Source organism: Megascapheus bottae, chromosome 25 (genome assembly GCF_031878675.1).
Source record: "Megascapheus bottae isolate mThoBot1 chromosome 25, mThoBot2.hap1, whole genome shotgun sequence".
In the NCBI taxonomy this organism is placed as follows: Eukaryota; Metazoa; Chordata; class Mammalia; order Rodentia; family Geomyidae; genus Megascapheus; species Megascapheus bottae.
The window spans coordinates 15871777-15893636 of NC_143533.1; the positions used below are offsets into that span (position 1 = coordinate 15871777).

The following is a 21860-nucleotide window of genomic DNA, read 5'->3' on the forward strand; positions in this document are numbered from 1 at the left end:
AAGAGAAAGGCTATCACAGGAAAAATGTGCCACTACCCTGGTGCTTAAAATATCAAAATGGAAACCAAAATGTACTAATGGGAGATATTTTTCTGCAGAGTATGCCAAATGTGGGTGAAAAGCTTTAAAAAAAAGACCAGACACAAAGCAGTTAATAGGTCTTCTTCCTAAAGTTTTCTTAACTCTGGTTTTGCTACCATTCTTGGTATGCTTATTATGTGAGAGTTTTAGCTACAGTATTTTGTCAGATCTTCCCTGGAAACTTCCAAAGTTAGTGTCATGTTCCCATTTTACAGATTAAGAAACTGGAACAGGGAAGGAAATAAGTTGGTCACAGCTGCAAAACTAGCAGAAAGGGGCTTCTGTTCAGCCTGGCGGATGCCTGCACTCACATGAACACTCCACAGTGCCTCCTGCAGCCTCCTGATCTCCAGTCTTTCCATGCTTTTCATGTGTTTGCTATTTCAGCATCTTTACATCCCCTTCATAAAAACCTCAAAATCAAAATCAAAGTCCATGATATAATTTAAGACTCACATTTTCAGCCCGACATAATTTTCCAGACTACCTGTTCAGCATAGTCTGAGTTGTCATAATTATTTTTGGTCATATATAGTTTCTTCTGTGTTAACTTGGAACCTTCTAAGGAAAGGAATCAGGTCTCTATCATCTATGTACCTTCAAGGTAAAGGGTCATATTTAGAATGAGGATACTCAGTAAGTGTTAGTGTAATAAATGAGGAGCAGGGTAGTGATGCAGAAGTATTTCTATGCAACTTGCTGTGTAGAGACAACTAGGAAGAACAGAGAGGCTGCCTTGGCCCATCTGTCCTTGTCCCTTATGCTGCCACATCATTTGTATATTAGAATTCAAGTATGGCTCCATCTCACTGACCCTATCCTTTGTCTGAAAGGAACGTGTAGCCAAACTAGGCAGAATTGCTAATCCATCTTCATTAACTAGCTACCATAGCTCAGTTTCCCTGGGTATATATCAGGAGCATACAAATACTTCATTTCTTGATATAGCCCTTATCTCTTTGAATTTCTTTGCATACCTTCATATATAATGGCTTCTCTGTCAGAAATGTGTCCCACTAGTCCAAGGTCTACCTCTCTTCTACACAAAACTGAGGGACCAAAATCTGTATTGAGGATGCACATACGTAGTCCTTTGGAGCCACGTGGAAATCACTTGAGAAACCCAGGGAACAGAAGGCCAATTCATGTCTTCTTTCTCTAGGAGTCAGAATGGTAAGTGTAGAAAGAAGATAGTTTTTGTCTGTTATCAGACAAAAAATTCTGATATCCTTCAGTTTCCTATAACCATTTTTCCTTACGTAAAATGATCAGAGGATCCAATTGTCAGAAATATCTGTAGCCATTCTACTGTATAACTAAAGTATTTTCCAAAGCATTTTCCACTGTCAAAAGCTCATTCATTCATCAGGAATAACTGCTTATTTTTATGACTTTACTATACTTTGAAAAAGCAATAGTGATGACAGTGTTTTCAGAACATGCAAGTTATATGGAATCAAAGAACAACTCAAAGTGTCCCACATTCTTAAAAGGGTGAAAACTACCAGTCCGAGACAAACAGAAGGGGGGTCTTGTATCCACCCACAACCCCTACAACTTTGTTTCCAGACAGGAACCTGGGAGAGAAGGCCTGAGGCCGGTTGTGAAGTTTAACCTATGGACTGTGGATGAGGAGTTTCAATACTGCTCTTTTCCTAGGTCTTCTAAGCTATCTCACACCCTCTCCCAAGCCTCAGCAGCTCTTTCTTCAGGACCTTGGACAAGCTCTCCAATGGACACACCTATGAAATGTCCCAGCTTATCCACAGAGCTAGAAATCTTTATGTGGAGTAGACCCAGGAAGAAAATTATTAAGTGAGACACGGGAAACAGACTGTTCAAGGGTACCATGCCTTGTCCCAAATCAGTATCTGGACTCTCATACTTTTCCTTTTCATGTCTTCACTATGCCAAGTGGGAGACCATCTTGTATGTGGCTTTTCCTCACACTGGTCTTTCTAATTCTCTGTATCTCTTAGTAAGCATATTTCTGTAGAAAAGGTATACCAAGGGCCGGGAGTTTGGCCTAGTGGTTAAAGTGATTGCCTAGCATGCATGAAGACCCGGGTTCGATTCCTTGGTACCACATACATAGAAAAAAGCCGGAGTGGTGCTGAGGATCAAGTGGTAGAGCTCTAGCCTTGAGAAAACCCAAGGACAGTGCTCAGGCCCTGAGCTCAAGCCCAGGACTGGCAAAAAAAAAAAAAGGTATACCAAGGGTTGTTTTTGTCAGTTATATGTGCTTGGTACAGTGTTCCTGTTTTCCTTTATCTTTGTCACCACAAACTATGCTCTATTTTAGATGTAGATCTTGCCCTCCTTTGTCCTCTTCCTCGCCATAAAACTGCTCTTGAGATTGTGTGGATGTGCTCTCCCCTTTCCTACCCTGTCCACTCACCCCACACGCCCCTGCACATCAGGTTATATGTTTCTTACCTCTGAGGAAGCTGAGCCCTAACAGGTAGATCATAATATTAATTCTCCTACCTGCCAAGAAGATCAGAGAGGACTTTAGTGTTGGCTGTGGTGTGAGGATCATCTTCCTGATGCCTTCTGGTTGTCTTCCTAAATGTTTAGTTCAATAACACTAGCAGAGTCCATTGGGATCTTTCAATACCTTTTGGGAAAAAGCATGGAATAGTCACCAAGTCCTATAGCTTCTGATTAGCTCTTATCTATCTCTTCTATGCTCTGATTATTTGAGGCTGCTAATGACTCTGAGTTCTTTGCATTGAGCGGACCCAATAGGAAAATTCAGTAAGACAGGGGAAACAGACTGCTCAAGGGTACCAGGCTTTCTTGGCCCCGTATCTGCCATACTGCCTCCATTTACTTTGCAGTTCCACTTTCCTGCCTTATTTTCTGACATGTTCCCATGTCCTCTCTCACCACCTTTTATTGTATGTTCTCTCTCCTCAGTTAAGCCACTGTGGTTTGCAAACTGAAGAACAATGACAATGATTTTTAAATCTGGGTGTTGGTTCTTCCTTCCTGACACTATGGGTAACTAAAATACAGTAAATGTCAAAGTAACTCACTTTTCTCTTTTTCCCGTCTTCTTCCATGCTGTTAATGGAGTCACTCAGTCCTTATTATGCTCTAGACTCCAAACTTTGGTGTTTATCTTCCTTGCTGTCTCTTTCCATAAATCATCAATAACCAAGCCTGCTAGGTCAGGTTCTTCAGCGTTCCATGTCCCCACGTCCACTGCCACTGCCTATGCCTACCTCAAGCCTTTACTGCTTGCCTCCATCACTCCATAGCACCTCCTGCATCCTTCTTGCTTCTAGTCTTATCCACCTACAATATATTTTTGTGCTGTTCCAGAATCATCTTCCTGAAATGCCTCTCTGTTCAGGTAACTCTGTGTTCCTATACTTTTGAATCTGCCCATTGCCTACCCATGGCCAGATGACAGCATGCCAGGAAAGATACCTTCCAAGAACTGAATTAAATATCCACTCTACTCACTGCTCTATTTCCCTTTTGCCTTTCTTGTCCTGTTCTTCTCCCTTGTTTTGATGCATGTCTTTCCTTCTTCATTAAAACCTAACCAAATTTTCAAATGTTTCCCCCACCTGCATCTTTGTCTTTGGCCAGTCTTTTATCTTCCTCCCATGTATTTTGTTAATACCCTGATTTAGCAGAGGTCTCTGAGAGAACTGTCTTTTACTTCTTTATTGTTATTTTTAGGATTTATATATGCCCAGATAGGTGATTTATGTATCCGTTTCTTTTTATTTTTTTTTTCTGTGCCAGGATTGGAGATTGAACTCAGGGTCTCACATTCTTCCTTGGTGATTTTTGCTCAAATCTCACACTCTACCGCTTGAGTCACACTTCCTCTTCCAGATATTTGCAGGCTAATTGGATTTAAAAAAGTCTCACAGACTTTTCTGCTTGGTCTAGCTTCAAACTTTGATCCTCAAGTTTCCAGCCTCTCATGTAGGTAGGATTATAGGCATGAGCCACTAGGGCCCAGCTATCTATCCTTTTTTAATTATTCTATGAAATCGATTTTATTAAAAACAATTTACAGATGGAAAAACTGAGGTTCAATTAGATTAAGTGATTGGCCAGTGTCTTACAGTTAGTCACAATTAACTCTTCCGACTGCATTTTCTATGCTCTGTTCTCTAGAGTAGGCATTATTTTAGGACATTTCTCTACTTTGTCTGCTCTGAAGAGACACAGCAGTCTGAGAGAAATGATACGACCTGCAGACAGTGACAAATCAGCTTTGAGTTTGGCTTGTCCTCCTTCTGGTTCTTTGTCCTCTCAGACCCTCTTCTGATATTTGGTTACTGCTGCCTTTTAAAAGTTTCATTATTATGCATAATGTATTCATTGAAAGGCAGCATTTCCTGTAATTTATGTCTCTTCATTTTACTACTCAGCAATTCCTCAGTATTTAACCTCATAAATTTCCAGTTATTGTCCTATATTTACACATTGCCTCTGCTGAAGAGTTCTGTGCAATTTAATACCATGTGGAATCTGAAGGGACACTTAGAAAAAGGAAGAACTTGCTGTGTATTCCTCTCCTGACAAAGTCAGGACTGCTCATGAGTAAAATCAAATAATCTCACTCCTCCCCTTGGATTATTTTATGAAATAACAGGCAATCCTGATTCCCTTGACTTTCTGAAATCTTCCCTAACCCATCCTGGGAGCCTTTGCCACTAGCCAAAGGCCCAGTGTGGCTGTTATGCTGAACTTCTTCCTCATTCTGCTGGAATGCCTTTTCCTTCCCCCCTTACAGGCCAAATGGTACTAAAACCTCACCTCATCTGGCTCTCTGCTCTTTGTTTCTCATATATTGTTTTGCCATTGCCCTAAGGCCAAAAGATCTTTGGGGCAGTGGCCCTGTTTGGTGTTTGGCAAAATTTCATTTACTGAACATCTCTATGTACATTTATGATGCCATATAACTAATAATAAAAACAGGACAGCCTAGGGCATCATTTTTTATTGTCAGCACTGTGGCAGCTCTGGGGGGATGGGAAGGCAGAAGATCGAAGTACAGGAATGAGATAGGACTTGCCAACTCAAGCTGGCCAGGCTGAGGCCATTCTGCAGAGCCACATCCTATCCAAGGAACCCTAACCTTGTCCAGGCATTCCCCATGAAGCCATCCACACAAACTCCCCTCCAGACCTTTCCCGCAGTGCCATCCATGCTTCCTAAACCAGCTATGCAATAGGAGGGATCAGGTTGGAGGGCTTTGTGTGCTACAGTGGAGCTGTCTGGGTTGGGCACTCCACAATTTTACACATGCTTTGTTTGCACACCTCCAAGATGTGTGCAAAATGGACAGCATCAGAGCTGAAGCCATCCATCACTGCCTGTTGCTGAATTGATGTGGCTCTCCTTGGACGCCATCAGCTGTACAGTAATCCATATTGATGGTTGGGCTTTAGAGCAGCTGTTTGTTCGTTCTGCCTTCCTCTGTGGCTGTCTGCTTTTTGTGAATGTGGCCTGAGTGGTGTGCGCTCCGGATACTCTGACTTGGGCTTTGGCATGCTGTAAAGGCTATTATGGGGTTTTGGAAGCAAACATTTGTTTCTTAAAAGCACTATTAGAAGGCAGGGTAGAATAATGGAACACGCTCTGACTCCAAAGTTTAGTGTCTCGACTTTGTGTCTCAGGTCTGCCCTTTACTAGCTGTGTGACCTTGGATAAATCACTCAACCTCTCTGAGTCTCTATTTTCTTTTTTATAGTTGAGAGAAGAGATAATTATCTATATTAACAGGTTATTAAAAATTCTAGGTAACCTCTGTGTATGTTGAAGTATATTTTATGGAAAATATATGCATGGAAGAGGTCATTATTACTGACACTATAATCAAACGTTCTCAGAGGAGTATGTACAGAAATCAATGTCTGTTACATGTATTATTTTAGAGGTGTGGCAATGTTATGGTAAATGCTAGAAGACATACAGTTCAAGCCCCACGACAAAAAAAAAAAAAAAACGAACAAAAAAAGAAGATAATTATCTGAAGAAGAAGTGAATTAAGTTTTTGGTGACATGAATTTCACCAACAGCCATTTCCTAGGTTTGAGTCTTGAGACACTCTTTTCAGGAACCTATACATGGTATGTAGATTATTTACACAGGTAAGTTACAAAAGGAAGCCATTCTCCTATCCAGTGAGTCCTGACAGCAGGTAGCGATAACCCATTAGCTTTGACTAATTGAGGAAAATGAAGCTGGATATTCCTCATATTAAACAATTAAATCAGAGCTAGGCACCAGTGGCTTATTCCTATAATCCTAGCTATTCAGAAGGCTGAGATTTGAGGATCAAAGTTCAAAGCAAGTTCGGGCAGAAAAGTTCGTAAGACTATCTCTACTAAAGCAGAAGTGGAGCTGTGGCTCAAATGACAGAATGCTAGCTTTGAACAAAAGAGTTCAGAGACAGTACCCAGGCCCTGAGTTCAAGCCCCAAACAGAAACGAAAAAAAAAAAAAACAAAAAAAACAAAAACCAGACCAAAAACAATTAAACCAACTAGTGAGGAAGAGGAACTAAAGGAAGACACAAAATAGAATATTCCCTAATAGTCTAAATATTGTGAGGCAAAGGTGAAACTAATTACTTTCTCCTCATAATTGGTTCCTATTGGGCTAAGAGAATTATGGTACGATGGCTGTGGACTAAGAAGAATGCAACAGCAGAGGCTAGCCCTGCTGTCCATTAGTAAGAGAATAGCCCTTTAATGGTACCGACTGTGACGTTTACTCTGCATAATGGACCAGCATCATGGATATGAACAACAATAACTTTTACAAACTTACGTCCATACACAACGGAATTCTATGCTGCCAGCAGAAAAAAAAATGGTATTACCCTATTTATAAAGAAATAGAAAAATGTGGGAAAAAATCATATTAAGTAAGCCAGACCCAAAGAAACAGACTCCATAGTTTCCCTCATTTGCAATAATTAGTATAAATCTAGGATTTTCCTAGTAGAGGATTACAATAGCTCAAAAGCTATGTGCTTATGGCTACACAGGTTGATGCTAAGCGAAACGAACTCTAGGATATGGAAACAAGATGTTTATCTTTGTGGCTATTGTTTTTGATGTACCATGTGCAATTATTTCTCCCTCTTATTTTTTCCCGCATGGTTTATCCCCTGTTGTTATTGTATCTGACTTTGGTACCTGATGTATTGTATATACGCTTATTTATTTGAATTAGGGAAGTGTAAAAACAAGATGATGAGACAAAGGACAAAGGGTAAACGAAGGTAACAGCAATATTCATGAGATATGTTGGAAATGAACTTTACAACTTGGGAGGGGGGAGAGGGAAGGAAAGTGGGAGAAAACATAGGAAGGGGTAACAATGTTCAAAAAGTGAAGGGGGTAGTTTGGCTTAGTGGTAGAGTGCTTACCTAGCATGCACAAAGACCCGGGTTCAATTGCTCAGTACTGCATACATAGAAAAAAAGCTGGAAGTGGTACTGAGGCTCAAGTGGTAGAGTTCTAGCCTTGAGAAAGTCCAAGGACAGTGCTGAGGCCCTGAGCTCAAGCCCAGGACTGCCAAAAAAAAAAAATGTAAGCAGGGCGTGGTGGCTCACACCTATAATCCTAGCTACTCAAGAGGCTGAGATCTGAGGATTGATGTTCAAAGCCAGCCTGGGCACTAAAGTATGTGAGATTCTTACCTTCAATTAATTACCAGAAAAATGGAAGTGGTACTGTGGATCCAGGGGTAGGGTGTTACCTTGAGCTGCAGAGCTCAGGGACAATGATCAGGCCCATTGTTCAAGCCCTACAACTGACCAAAAAGCAAAAAAGTAATGGACTTACTACCTTACAAATGACTATAATCCTCTATACAATAAAAATAAAAATTTAAAAGAACTGGAGGAGAAATAAAATGAATGCTCTATTCTACATGAATTCTGCTACGTCACATGCTCTGGGTGATCCTGAAAATTTGTCATGGCTATACCACCAGAACAAATATGGCCAGCATTCATTACAAACAGAGCAAGTAACACTTTGCTAAGCTTAAAATAAAAATTAATTCTGATTTTTATATCTACTTGGAGTATGTGGCTCCAAAATAGTTAAAGGAGCTTATTCTGGGGGCATTCATGGGATTATGTACTACAGAATGCATGAGTGGCATGTACTGGGAAAACGGATTCTATCCATCTAGCTGCCAATGACCATGGAAACATGTGGCTAATTGGAAGCAGCCTTTGAAATTTGCCAGAGCCAAAACGACTAAGAAAACCAATGTAACAAAATCTGTATCAGAGAATAACAGATTCACATAGGGTAGATACTTAGTTGTGGTGCCAGAGCGAAGACAAAGTTACATGCGAGGCAAAGTGGAGAAATTGCTGTGTATGAGACCAATGCGCACAACTCTTGGGAAATTTCTTTAATGATCTCATTTGCTATGTCTTACATAATAAATAACCAAGTCGTATCATTTAAAACTGGTCCCTTCTCTGCTATATTCGGACTTCATCCATGCCCTGTGCATACTATTTGGGGCAGTTATTCCAGAGGACTTAGCAATTATTTCTGAACTGCACACTAAATGTTCCACTGAGGCCTGCTAAAGGAGGGGATCAATTCCCCTCACGTGCTTTTGAGCACCTGACAGTCAGTTTCATAAACAGAAGATTAATAAGAAATGTTCACAGAGAATATGTTCTTTAAACAAAAAGACTATTCCACATAGCAATTTTTTTACTTCAGTCTGCTAATGCTAACGGAGAATTCAAACAATTATCTGAGCTGTTTACCTTTGCTTATAACTGACAAGTCTATTTGGACTTTAAAAAAATAATAAGGGTTTAAGAAAGTGTTTCTTGACATTGATCAAGATTCATTATATCCACATACTACTTTGTTGAATGGCAACTCTTTGTAAAACTATTTACAGATGAAGAAAAGAAACAAAAGGAAAAGGAATAAAAGGAAAAAGAAGTATTTCTTTAACTAGGGGTAAAAGGGAGTGATTTCTTTAGATTTGTCTTGGTCTCTGCTGGTTTTTGACGCTGAGATTTTGTGTATCAGAAGGTGTGTCTACCCAGTCGTCTCCAAACCCAGTATTTCAGGTCTCTTCAATCATTAGCAGGAAGGAAGGAAGGGGATCAAGGCCAACACTCACAGTCATTTATCATCTTCTTCAAGTGCTGCATTCTTTGTAAAGGAACGAGGCTGATCGATAGGGCAATAAGGAAGGAGGAAAAGCAGCTGGGAAGGGCTCAGCACGAGGTGAGTGGTGAAATCTCTTCACAGCCAGAGCCCCGTACCCACTTCATACCCAAGGCTAGCTCATGAGCACCGCAGAGGAAAATACCACAGGTTTTCTTTTGTGTGTGTGTGTTTTCTTATTAGTTTTCTATTTAAATGATCAAGATAGTTATGATAATACTTTTTCTTGTTAGCAGCGGAAAAGCAAACTTGAGTCTCACAAATGAAGTTGCTGAAATTGAACCATTTGCACATTTGGCATTGATGCTGTGATATGAAGGGGAAAATCCTCGGACACAAGCAAGGAGATGGGAATTCAAATTCAGGCTTTGCCACTCATCAGCCCTACCAAGGTTCCTTTGCTTTTCTGACTGTAGTTTTCTCTTCCATACTTTGGAATGATCACAGAATCTATCTTAAGGACTCTGATATAAAAGATAGTTTGTGTTTAAGCACGTCACAGACTGCAGATAGATACCAAGTGCTAAAAATGGCAGTATTTTGTGGAAGTTAAAATGACACTTGCATGAGAACCTGCTGAGGCTGTCCTGTCATATTATTACATCCATAATTTCCTTGAGAAAGAACAATTTATAACTACCTGTCTAAATTTTGGTAAAGCAAAGAACCCTTGTTCTTAATTAATATGCAGAATAAGGGATTGATAAGACCTAGATTTCTGAACACAATATAACTGATTTTCCATTTTCCTTGGATTTCAAAAATCTAAGTAATACATTATTACTTCATAAAAATCCCCAGTTCTACTTCTTGCAGATTTTGTCTTTGTACATGAAGGTACTGTTCATAATTTCATCCTCATCTCATTCCCAGTCAAGCACCATGTGCACAAAGAAATACTGTTTTCCTTACAACCTTGCTTCCAACTGTGCCAAGTATTCTTCCAGAGCTTTCTTCCTCCCCCATCAACACCAGGTCCTGAGACAAGTGAGGAGGTCTTGATGACAGAAGAGACACAGAATTGACTCCACACACTGAATCTTAGCTGCAGGATCCTTTTGCAGATGAAGATGTCAAAAGGCAATCTGCGGCGAGAATGACAGTGTGATTAACCAGAATGAGGCCTAAGTCAGAAGTAGCACGGACCACTGGGAAATTAAGGCACCAATTTTCACTGTCAAGATCAGCTGTGATAGGGCAGTATATCCTAGCAACAGCAGAAGTCTTAACCTTGCCATCACAGCAAAAACTAATTTTGTGGTGTTATCCGTTCCAATATCTTTTAATCCAAAAAGTCTTTAAATAGAAAGTAAATACACACACATTTCTTTTCCTATATCTGCCTTTTGCTGCTAATTGGGAAATCCTTAATTCACTGAATTAGAAGGTTATTGAGTCTTAACACAAATTTCATTCGCTTTTGTTCTTGACTATGAGAATCTTGTTGCAGTAACAGGAAAAGGTCTTAATAGTTGAATGCTAACAGAATTCCTGGAGAAAATGATACTTAAAATCACTCGTGTTGCTTAATCCAAATCACATTGTAATGTCCTGCACAACAGTGCAAGAACATGCCCTTGTTATTATATACGCTGATTCAGAATCACCACTGGGCAACCTCATCTTCCACAAAACCAATTGATCACCAACAGAGACCGAAAACAGCTTCTAGTTCTCTTGATATCACGTATCAAAGAGACTTGGCTATCATATCTTTATATTTAGAAACATAAGCAACATGAAACTAGATCTGTTCTTGAATCAGTAATTTCATCCATAATATTGAAATATCAAACTGTCAGAATGTGGAGCTTTTCTCATTAAAAAAAATTAAGCAAAAATCAAACTGTTCATCATGAGCTTGATCCTCCCAAGGTAAAATTGAGCTACAAGCTAAAGTTACTCTGCATAACCTGTTTCTGGTAGGAGAATTGTTCTCTTGTTTCCCAAGCATCCTAGGCACCCAAAAATTGCCAGAAGCAGCCTGTTACGTTTACCTGAGACTATGAGAAGGGGAACTGAACAGGGGAAAGCAGCCATGACCAGGAAGCAAGAAAGGAATGTAGGCCAAATTCTAGTTGGCTTACAGGATCTGGACAGAGTGACTCATGCTATTATCCTAGGTATGCAGAAGAGAGACACATGGAGGCTCCTGGTTCATGATAACCATGGACAAAAGTTCATCTCAGTAGTACATGCCTACCATAAACAGGGGACACTGACATTGAAAGGAATGTAGGTACAGGCTACCAAAAGAACCTGTGGGCAAGAGAGTCTACAAGATTCCATCTCAACAAAAAATTGGGTATGGTGGCATGTGTCATCCAAGCTATGACAGAAAGTATCATAGAAGACCATAGTCCAGGTTGGACCAAGCAAAAAGTCAGATTCTCATCTCAAAAGTAACAAAAAGGAATAGTGACATGCCTCAAGTGGTAGACTGTCTACCTATAAAATGGGAAGACCTAAGTTCAAATTATAGTACCTCCCCAAAATAAAAAGCCACAGGAGAATGAGGTACTTATTAAATTCTCTTTAAAATATATTTGGGGGGCAGAGAGTTATAGCTACTGAAAATGTGATTTCCTTTTGTATTTCACATTCAGATAATTTGTTTTTTGACATATAAAAGCTACTGAGTTTCGTATGTTGATTTTGTATCCTGTAATTTTGCTGAATTCATTAACTCTAATAGGGGTGTGGGGGGGGTGTACGTGTGTATGTCTGTGTGTGTGTGTATTTTCCTGGGGCTTGAACTCAGAGCCTGGGCATTGGCCCTGAACGTTCATGCTGAAGATTATCACTCAAGCAGTTAAGCCACAGCTTCACTTCTAAGTTTTTTTTTTGGAAGGGGGGGTTTAATTGAAGGTAAGGGTCTCATGGACTTTCCTAGAAATATTCCTAATTCAGGAGATGAGTAAATCCTTCTGTTGGAAATAGAAAGTCTTTCCTATCCCAGAAATTCATTATTATAATAAAGTATAGATTTTTTTTTTACCAGAAGTCAAACTTCCATACAAGCTCCTTATGCAAGTTCCTTAGAAGAGTTTGAAAACAGATTGGAGAAACTCTAGAGTGAACCACAGGATGAAAAAATCTATTTGCATGTTTCTCTTATATTCAAGAAAGAGATTACTTCAATTAAACAATGAATGAATAAGGATAGAACTTCTCTCTTCCTATATGGATGCTGGAGAAAGATATCATATTGGTAAAGAAGGGAATAAATATTACACAGTAATGACTCTCATTCCTTGGTCTCAGTGCTCTCTAGAAAGTCCAGATTTTGCCCAGAAATGCCAGTATATATTTTCTGGTGTCTCTGGTTTAGCAACACTGTTAAATCGCTGTTGATACATGTGTGAGGAGCTGGGTCTTCAAACTCTACAGCTTGCCCACTCGCCCTTTGCACCTACACATCTCAGTCTGCTGCCTCATCAACTGCGTGTAGGTCTTGTCTCTGAAGATCAACACTTGCATTTCTGAAGCCATCTGTCTTGCTAAATTATTCTTACTAAAAATAAGCTGCACCTCTCCGTTCTACTGCTTGTCAAATTGGACTGGTTGCTGTTCTCATCTCTCCTTCCTTGCAGCTTTCCTCAGAGCTGCATAGGCCATGCAGCTTTTTCTCTCCTTGCCCACCAGACTCTAGCCTGTCAATCACTCTATCATAGTTCTCTGTCTGAACTTTGGGACAGACTACCCAGATGGAGTCTTAGCACCAACCATTACTAACTGGCTATGTGACTTCAAATAAGTTACTTACCTGGGCCTTTTCCAAAATGTCAAATGAATAGTTATACAATAGTTGTGCCAGCTACCATTAGGTGTCAACTTGACTATACTATGAAATGCTCTGATAGCTGCTAAAATACTATTTCTGTATTGTCTCTTGAGGGTACTTTTGGGAGAAATGAGCTTTGGAAATAGAAAAGAAAACCTACCCTTACCAATTTGAGATAGAATTATCATCTGATCTATTGAGGGCCCAAAGACAAAAAGGCAGAGGACAAATGAATTTGATCTTCCCGCCTCCCACTAGAATATCCATTCTTCTTCTGTCCTCAGAAATCCTTTTAAACTTGGGGACTTACCCAGTGATCCTTCTGTATCCTGTTCCCAGGCTTAGACACTGAAATTTCTAACTACTTCCCCTGATTCTCAGGACTTACCACTCAGACTTACCAGCATTCAGATAGCATAGTATAGGATTTACCCTGAGTAATTGCTTAAGCCAATTCCCACAATGTACCTCCACTTGTGTGTGTCTGATAGTGTTACTCTGTAGAGTTCTAACTAACAGAAAAACCTTTGGAAAGTGGCTAGCTCACTTTTTTTGTTACTAAGAGTCCAATGGATGAACACACCACTATTTTTATAATAGATAAATTCACAAAAATTGTTCATGTACAAATTTTTTTCATATGCACAGGCTTCAACTCATTTGAACAATTCATGTCTCGGTCATATACCAAGTTTCTGGTACCCTTCAAAGTGGCTGCATTATTCTGCATTCTCATCAGCAATGAATAAAGAGTCCCAACTGCACTAAATTCAACCAGCATTTGGGGTATCAGCACTAGCTCATTTTTTTGCTTCATTTTAACTTCCCTGATGAAAAATGAATTGGAACACCTGTTGGACTTTCTCTTTTACCCTAACTTTCTTTGGGTTTGTTTCCTTACTGATTTTAAAGACATTTTTGTGCTTTCTAAATAAGAATCCTTTGTAAGACACACAATTTACAAAATTTTCTCCACCTACTAACATCATTTTATCTCTAGTAGTATCTTTCAAAATCTGAAAACTCAAGTTTTGGTCAAGACTTGTATATCAGCTTTGTTATTTTACAAGGAGTGCTACAGGTGCCTTATCTAAAGAGTCTCACCTCTATTTTCCTGTAAAATTTTTTCTTTTTGGTTTTATATGTACAGTTGTTTTCATTTCATGTTAACTTTTTTGTTTGGTGCAAGATATGGGTTGAAGTGGAATATTTTTGCACCTATCCAGCTGTTCCAGCATCATTGTTAAAAACTATCTTCTCTCCACCAAGTAGCCTTTTGCACACCTGTCACCCACATCATTCAGCATATCTATTTTGAGGTATTTTATTCAGGGGTAATGTACTAATGCTTGCAACTTATTGTTGAACTCATCAAAAAAATAAGATGGATCGACACATAGAAAAGGATAACTACAATGGATCAGATGAACTGAGTATATGGTAAAATATTAATGAAAAATCCAGGTACAGAGTATAAGGGTTTCCTGTAAGACCCTATCATGTTTTTGTGTTGATATTTTTCAAAAACTGTTCTTATAATTTCTTTAAGAATTTGTATGGAAATCTAGCATCCTCTTAATGACTTTACAGGCAAGTTTGATTAGATTTTGATTTATTCTCTGAAAAATATTTGATAGAGATGGTAAATGGAAGCCTCTAAAAATAATTATGATCTGATGTGATAAGTGACCACTGAAGAATGTTATTAATAGATTCATCAATTCCCCTATGTGTGAACAGGAATAATGTTTGTGGTGTGTATGTGGCAGAGCTCTTACGTGGAGAGGGCTGTGACTACAAGACATGGCTCCTCATTTGCCATTTATCTTCCTGTCCCAACATCTAATCCAAACTCTCCTGTCCTGCCAACTTCTAGAAGTAGCATAGAGACACAGTGCACACCTGAACAGAATGGTAGATCGGCCATCCTGGAATATGGAGGCTGATTTCCTAGAGGAAAGGATTGTCTCTGACATTACATCTAGGAGGCCATTTCTTAAGCCCATGAAGAAACCTGAAAAATAAGTCCTTGCTAGAAGAGAAGTCTTAGCATACGGAGGAAGTTTGACTCTCTTCCTTTGTTTCTCCTCTTTCTGGTCCACTTGCCATGTTTGAGCTACAACATCCTTTAAGAGATTCAGACTTAAACTTAAATCTGGGCTGGACCATTCATTAGTTCCCCATTGATTCTCTGTAGTATTGTCACCAACCTACCCAGGAAACTGGCATTGAAACCTGCTCCCCCCCCCCCCCCCCGCACTCCCACCCCCGCAAGGCTCCACTCTGAGGAGGAGCATCCTGTCTCCTCACACTTGCCATTGAATCCCTTTATAAAAAAAAAACAAAACAAAACCCTCTCATCTTAACCTGCTTCCTGGATTGTTTCCATGCCTGGGTAATCCCATAAAAGCAGCATCCCCAACAGCTAAGAAATCCACTGTGGCAGCCAGTAAAAACTAAAAATGGCTTTTATTTGGAGGCTGCTCGTTCTGGTGAAAATCAGAGTCAAAGAAGGAATGGAGGATAGATATCAGTAGTCTGTGTTCATCAAGGTCCCTGCAGTTCCAAACTATGGGCAAAAAAATAAAAGGTAATGCTGACTGAGCTTGAAAAAGTGCAGCGGAAGGCAAACAAATAAATGATTTAAGGTTTTGGAAGAAAGACTTTTGAAGAAAGCTTGACCTTAACCTCTGGAGCTTAGAGCAAAGCTCTACTGAGTGAAGGTGGGTTGCAGTAGTAAATTGGTCTGGACAAAACACATAGAGAGTCATTATGAGAAGAGGAAGCCCTCCTCACCTTATTGGGGCAGTGACTGCTGATAAGACATGTCCTTAAAGGGCAGCCTGCTGGGAGGAATTGGACTAAATTCAAGGACAATAGCAATCCTCATTAGGGCCAAAAGCCAAAGGCTATGATATGGGGCCAGATTTCTAGGTTGTTTCACGAGCTGCTTGCCTATGGCTGGTTTGCTCCATTGGACAGCATAGGGAGTTAATGAGGCCAAGGACAGGAGTCTCAATTTCAGCCCAAGCCAGCTAACTTTGTTCTTTCCACTGCTATGCATCCCACTACTAAGCCAGGGTCTTCTAATTTCATGTAATTCTTAGAAAATGTACATATGTGCTAATTATTGGAAGCTCAACTACTGGTCTGACCTAGCAATAAGACATTCATTCAATTATATGTTCATTTGGTCTAATGTCAAAAATTTAAGTTCTTGCTCAAAGGAGGTATTGTGCAATGTGGTATAAATATAATAAACAACAAAAGAGGAAGACATAAAATTGAAGAAACAGATTTCAGAGCAGGAAAGAAGCAAATAGACTATCCACATTGGTATGAATAGAAGTTTCAATGTGACAGCTGTAGCTGTGAAACCCCATGAGGGAAGAAAAAAAAAAGACGAATTCTTTACTAGAACAAGAACACGGAAAACTGTAGAATAAGGTTATTTAAAAAAAATAAAAACTGAATGTTGGGATGTAGAAAGAATTTGAAAATATAAAAAGATTTTTAGTTATCTTGGTAACTTTACAGTGAATGAGCAATGTACATGTAAAAAATTTGATAAAATAATTACTAACTATAAAAATGAATTACACAAGGTAGAAAATCACAGTACAGGTAACAGCTGAAATATAGAAACTAGGAATGTAGCCTGTAGAGACAAAGGGCTGCTCTCTTCCATTATAAACTTACTAGTGCTTTCTGATTCTTTGACATACCTGTCTCGTGTGTGTGTGTGTGTGTGTGTGTGTGTGTGTGTGTGTGTGTGTGTCGGTGCTGGAGCTTAAATTCAGAGGACTGTCTGTCACTTTCCTCAAGAGTGTGGGTCTACCACTTGGGCCACACTTCTGAATTTTCAGTGATTCATTGGAGATAAAGAGTCCCATGGACTTCCTTGCCTAGGCTGGATTTGAACCTCAATCCTCAGATTTCAATCTCCTGAGAAGATAGGATTATGGTGTGAGTCATCAGCTTCCTGCTGAGAAATTTATTTTTAATCATTTTAAATGCGTGAGTCTGAAAGCAATGGTCACCAGGCATTTAAAACTATTATAAGTGTAAATAAATACATATAAAAGACTTTCCTTGCAGCACATAGTCACTACCATGACAATTTAACAACTTAAATCATCAATAATGTTACATAAATATCAGTTAATACATAAAATAAATGGACTGTTTCACAGCTTTTGAAAATAAAGGGCAATAGACATGGAGAGATCTCTATGCGTTTAAAGCTCTTGGAATGATCAAGTGACAGTAGAGTATGCACCATTGTATATGTATGCAAATACATGTATTTATGTTTGGGACTACGAATGTCAGGATACAAAATAAACTATTACCCATAGCTACCTCCTGGTAGTAAACAATACTATTAGAAACACTTTTTTCTCAAGTATTACTTATATTTTTACAAAGAATAATACTTCTATCATTAAAGGCAAAGCCTACAAAAATAATAGATTCTATGTAGAATAAAGTTTGACTCCATTTTGAGAGGAAAAGAGGATTGGTCTCAGAAAGAGAGAGGACAACGTAAAATAAGACATCTATAGAAGGACGAAAAATTTGATGTGATTTGATCTGAGCTGGCAAAGATATGATGGATGTTTTACTTTGATTTTCAAGCAGTAGGAAGTGGTTTGGTTGGTGGAAAGGAATAATCAAGACTGAGAACAAACACCCAAATTGTTCACATCTCAGTGAAGCCTATAAGGTATCTTTACAGAGATTAAGTGCAACAGCTAAGATCAGTTTGGTATCAAGTCAGTTTTGGTTCCTACACCCTAGTGGGAAGGTTCTGTGAACATCAGTTGTGCTGAGGCACTGCCATTTTTGATTTTGACCACAGCCAGAACTTCTGGCTGTGCCTCGGTCAGCACCTTCAATGCCTTTGCATAGTTGTGGTGAGAGAGAAAAGCCTGGGAGAAAGAACAAAGAAGAAAGAATAATCATAGGAATATATAATGCTGAGTTTCAAGCTGTTTGCCCATCTTGGATATGAACTGTTTCCTTCTCTAAACATTCACTAAAGCCTGTTACACATAAACCAAGGACCTTGTAATTGTGGGTTTGCAGACTAGGCTTAGATAAATAGAACAGATAAGTTACCTATATTAAAAAATAGGAATTAATTGTGGCCCATTAAGGACAATTAATAAAACTTGGAGTTAGGAGCCAGAAGTTTAGCCTAGTGGTAGAAGAGTGTTTGCCTAGCATGCATGAAGACCAGGGTTTGATTCCTCGGTACCACAGGCATAGAAAAAAAAAAAAACAAAACAGAAGTGGTGCTGTGGCTCAAATGGTAGAGCTCTAGCCTTGAGAAAGCCTACAGACAGTGCTCAGGCCCTGAGTTCAAGGCCCAGGACTGACAAAAAAAATAAACTCAGAGTCAGATTAATTTCATCTGAATTTTTTTTTCAGGGGACGGTCAGTCATGGGGCTTGAAAGACCTTAGTGCTGTCCCCAAGTTCTCTTGCTCAAGGCTAGCGCTCTACCACTATCTAGCCACAGTGCAACTTCCTCCTCTGAATCTTAAAAGAGTTGAAAGTTCATTTTACTATTTGGGTTAGATGATAATAAAATCAGTAAGTATGGGACCAGGAGTTTGGCCTAGTGGTAGAATGCTTGCCTAGCATGCACAGAGCCCTGGGTTCCAAGGTACACAGGAAAAACCGGAAGTAGCACTGTGGTTCAAGTAAAAGAGCACTAGCCTTGAGCAACAAGTGTCCAAGGGCAGTGCCCGGGCACTGAATTCAAGGCCCTAGAGTGGCAAACAAACAAACAACAAGAAGTAACCTGGAACATATTGTCCACGGGATGAGCCTGCCCGGGTCCAGACTGAAGCAGAAAAGGGAGGGATCTATCTAAGGAACTGTGCTAGTCACTTGCCATCACTGGGACAACACATTTGCTAGAGACAACTCAAAAAAGAGGAAAGATTGTATATGGTTGCTTTTGGGCTTGGAGCAAGGCAGCACGAGTGCAGACAATCATAATGAATCACCCTCATGTTATTACTGCACAGCAATGCAAATTTTATAAAAGAATGTGAGAGCAGTGGCTCATGCCTGTAATCCGAGCTATCAAAGAGGATGAGATCTGAAGATCATGGCTCAACAGCAACCTAGGTTAAAAAAATAGTCTGTGAAACTCATCTCCTATTAATCACAAAAAAAGAAAAATTCAAGTATAGCTCCGGCTCAAGTGGTAAAGCACTAGCCATGGAGAAAAAAAATGTTCAAGGATAGTACCCAGGCCCTGAGTTCAAGCCCCAGGACCTTTATGAAAGGAAGAAAGAGAGAAGGAAGCGGGGAGGGAATTGTGCTACAATTCCTGCCATGAATGCCTGTTCCTAGACTTGTAAGTCAGTATGTTTGGGTATAGTCTGTACTGAATTCTGTTCTAGGCACCAAGTCAATAATGAGTATTTTCCATTTTTACTCCTATATCTTACTCAAGCATATATCATTATTTTTTCTCACTTTTCTGTGGTTTGGTATATGGTGGAAGATGAGGGAAAGTAAGGCCTCAAGTAATACATATGTACAGTGGCACCTGTAAAATGCTATAAAGCACTAAAAGCAATAAGATCTTTTTAGTGCAGACTGGGGTATTCCATAAAGGCTGCTCACTTAAGCTACCCAATAGGCTTTAACAATAATATTAAAACCTTTGTTGGGAATGTAGTTAGAGGAATGGGCAATTTAGATTTTAAAAATCAATAAAAATTAGTCTTAATCTGAATTCACTTCAACAGGAAAGTATTAGTTCAGGAGATAGTATAATGAGGAAGAATCAATTTTTACTGATTTTATTTTTTCCATGTCTCAAGTTCAGCTCTACAAGGTTTACAAAAAGATAAAACACCTGTGGATCATGATGGATTTAAGTGCTTGTTCTCCATTCACTTAAGAAGCTTTTAGGTTATGGTTTAAGAATTACAGAGCAAGGGTGAAATTCGAAGAAATCCACTGATCAAACTGTAATCCTTGTCCATCTATCTAGACACAAAAGCTGAGGAACAAGTAGAAAACACTCTAGAACTTACTTAAGGTCTACAGAGAGGTCTACTGGTTCAAAAAACAGGTGCTTTGAATTTTCATATTTCTTCTTACTTCAGACCTCATGGTTTTTAATCACACACCTATATGTGTATATACTCATATATTTAATGAGTAGTCCATAGTAGTCCATATACCTATTTCAACAACTTACCCAACTCTTTACAGACCAGAAAATAAATACTGTAGCATACATCACAGTTATTCAAATTTAATATCCATTCAGGTTCTAGCATCTATATTTTTATTTAATATTTACCAGTTATCTACATTTTAATATTTACCAGTCACAGTTTGGAAGTCTATGCTTTTTAGGTGCTGGGGAGGGGGATAGATTATATAAAATTAGATACTCTCAATATGTGACTTCTCTCGTTAGCAATACTACAACCTAAACTTCGAGACTCCTCTGCTAATGCAGCACCCTTTCTTTTTAAAAAATACTTTATGCTTCCTTGTCCTTTGGTACTACTAGAGCAGCAATCCTTGCTTATCTGGATTCACAGTATCTTCTTCCATCTTCAGGACTAGTAAAATATTTTCAGATTTTTCCCTGTAGTGTCTTCACATTGCCTTCTTCTCTGTCATATTGCTCTGTTATTTTCTTTAGGGTTCACCCATAAAACCCTGCATAAAATATCTCCAGATCCTTAATCACACATGCAAAGTCTCTTTCAGTATTTATGCCAATATTCACAAGTAGGAGATGAGACCATGGCTATATTTAGGGCCATTATTCAGCCTACCGCTGTCTATCCAGACTTTATCTGAGCTCTTATTCCTGAGTGCTCCTCTAAGTTGTGTTAGTACTACCAGTGTAGGACTAACTAAACCTAAAAGGAGCCAACAAGGACATTTTCTCCTTTTCTGACTCAGTTATTTGTAGTTAAGGTGGAGACAAGCAGACAGATATTTCTTCTGGTGGGTGATTTTTTTCCTCTATTAAATAAAGTCTAGCTCTCCTTTCCTGTTAAGATTGAGCATAGACAAGAATTGACATCTTTCTCTAGACCAAATGCTGGTTCCAACCTTCATTCCTGTGGATTAACACTTGTTTTCTTTCTGATTTTTAAGAAATGTTTTTTTTTTATTATGACGTAATGGAAGAAAAATACAAAATAAATTAGCATGTTTGAAGAAATGAATTAGTAAATGACATGGGAATAAAACTAAAAAAATGGATCAGAGTTCAAAAAGAACTGGATATATTTTATTTTTATGCCAATCCTGGGGCATGAATTCAGAGTACAGACACTGTCCCTAAGATTTTTGTTCAAGAATGTATACTATCACATGAGCTACAGCTCCACTTCTACCTTTTTGGTGGTTAAAAATGAGTGTCAGACTTTCCTGCCTGGGCTGGGTTCAAACCATAATCCTCAGATCTCAGCTTCCTGAGTAGTTAGAATTACAGATATGAGCCACTGGCACACAGCCACATATAATTTTTTTTTTGGTCACTGGGCTCGAACTCTGGGCCCAGGCACTGTCCCTGAGCTCTTCAGCTGAAGGCTACTGCCCTATCCCTTGAGCCACAGCGCCACATCGATTTTCTAGTGGTTAATTGAGATAAGAGTCTCAAGGTCTTTAGTGCCCGGCCTAGCTTTGAACCGTGATCCTCAGATCTCAGCTTCCTGAGTAGCTAGGATTACAGGTGTGAGCCACCATGCTTGGCTATTTTTTTGCATATGAAAAGCCTATGAGTAAAATTAGAAATTTAAAATATGAA

The 21860-nt window shown here is 39.2% G+C and overlaps 1 long non-coding RNA gene across 2 annotated transcripts in view; it reads right to left on the reverse strand.

Moving 5' to 3' along the window:
• The window catches only part of LOC150046454 (uncharacterized), a 130636-nt gene extending 127941 nt beyond the window's left edge, over positions 1–2695 (reverse strand). For both annotated transcript variants that reach the window (XR_016539690.1, XR_016539689.1), the window contains exon 1: positions 2569–2695. This is a non-coding gene — a long non-coding RNA (uncharacterized LOC150046454). The remainder of the gene's footprint in view (positions 1–2568) is intronic.
• Positions 2696–21860: the final 19165 nt, after the last annotated feature.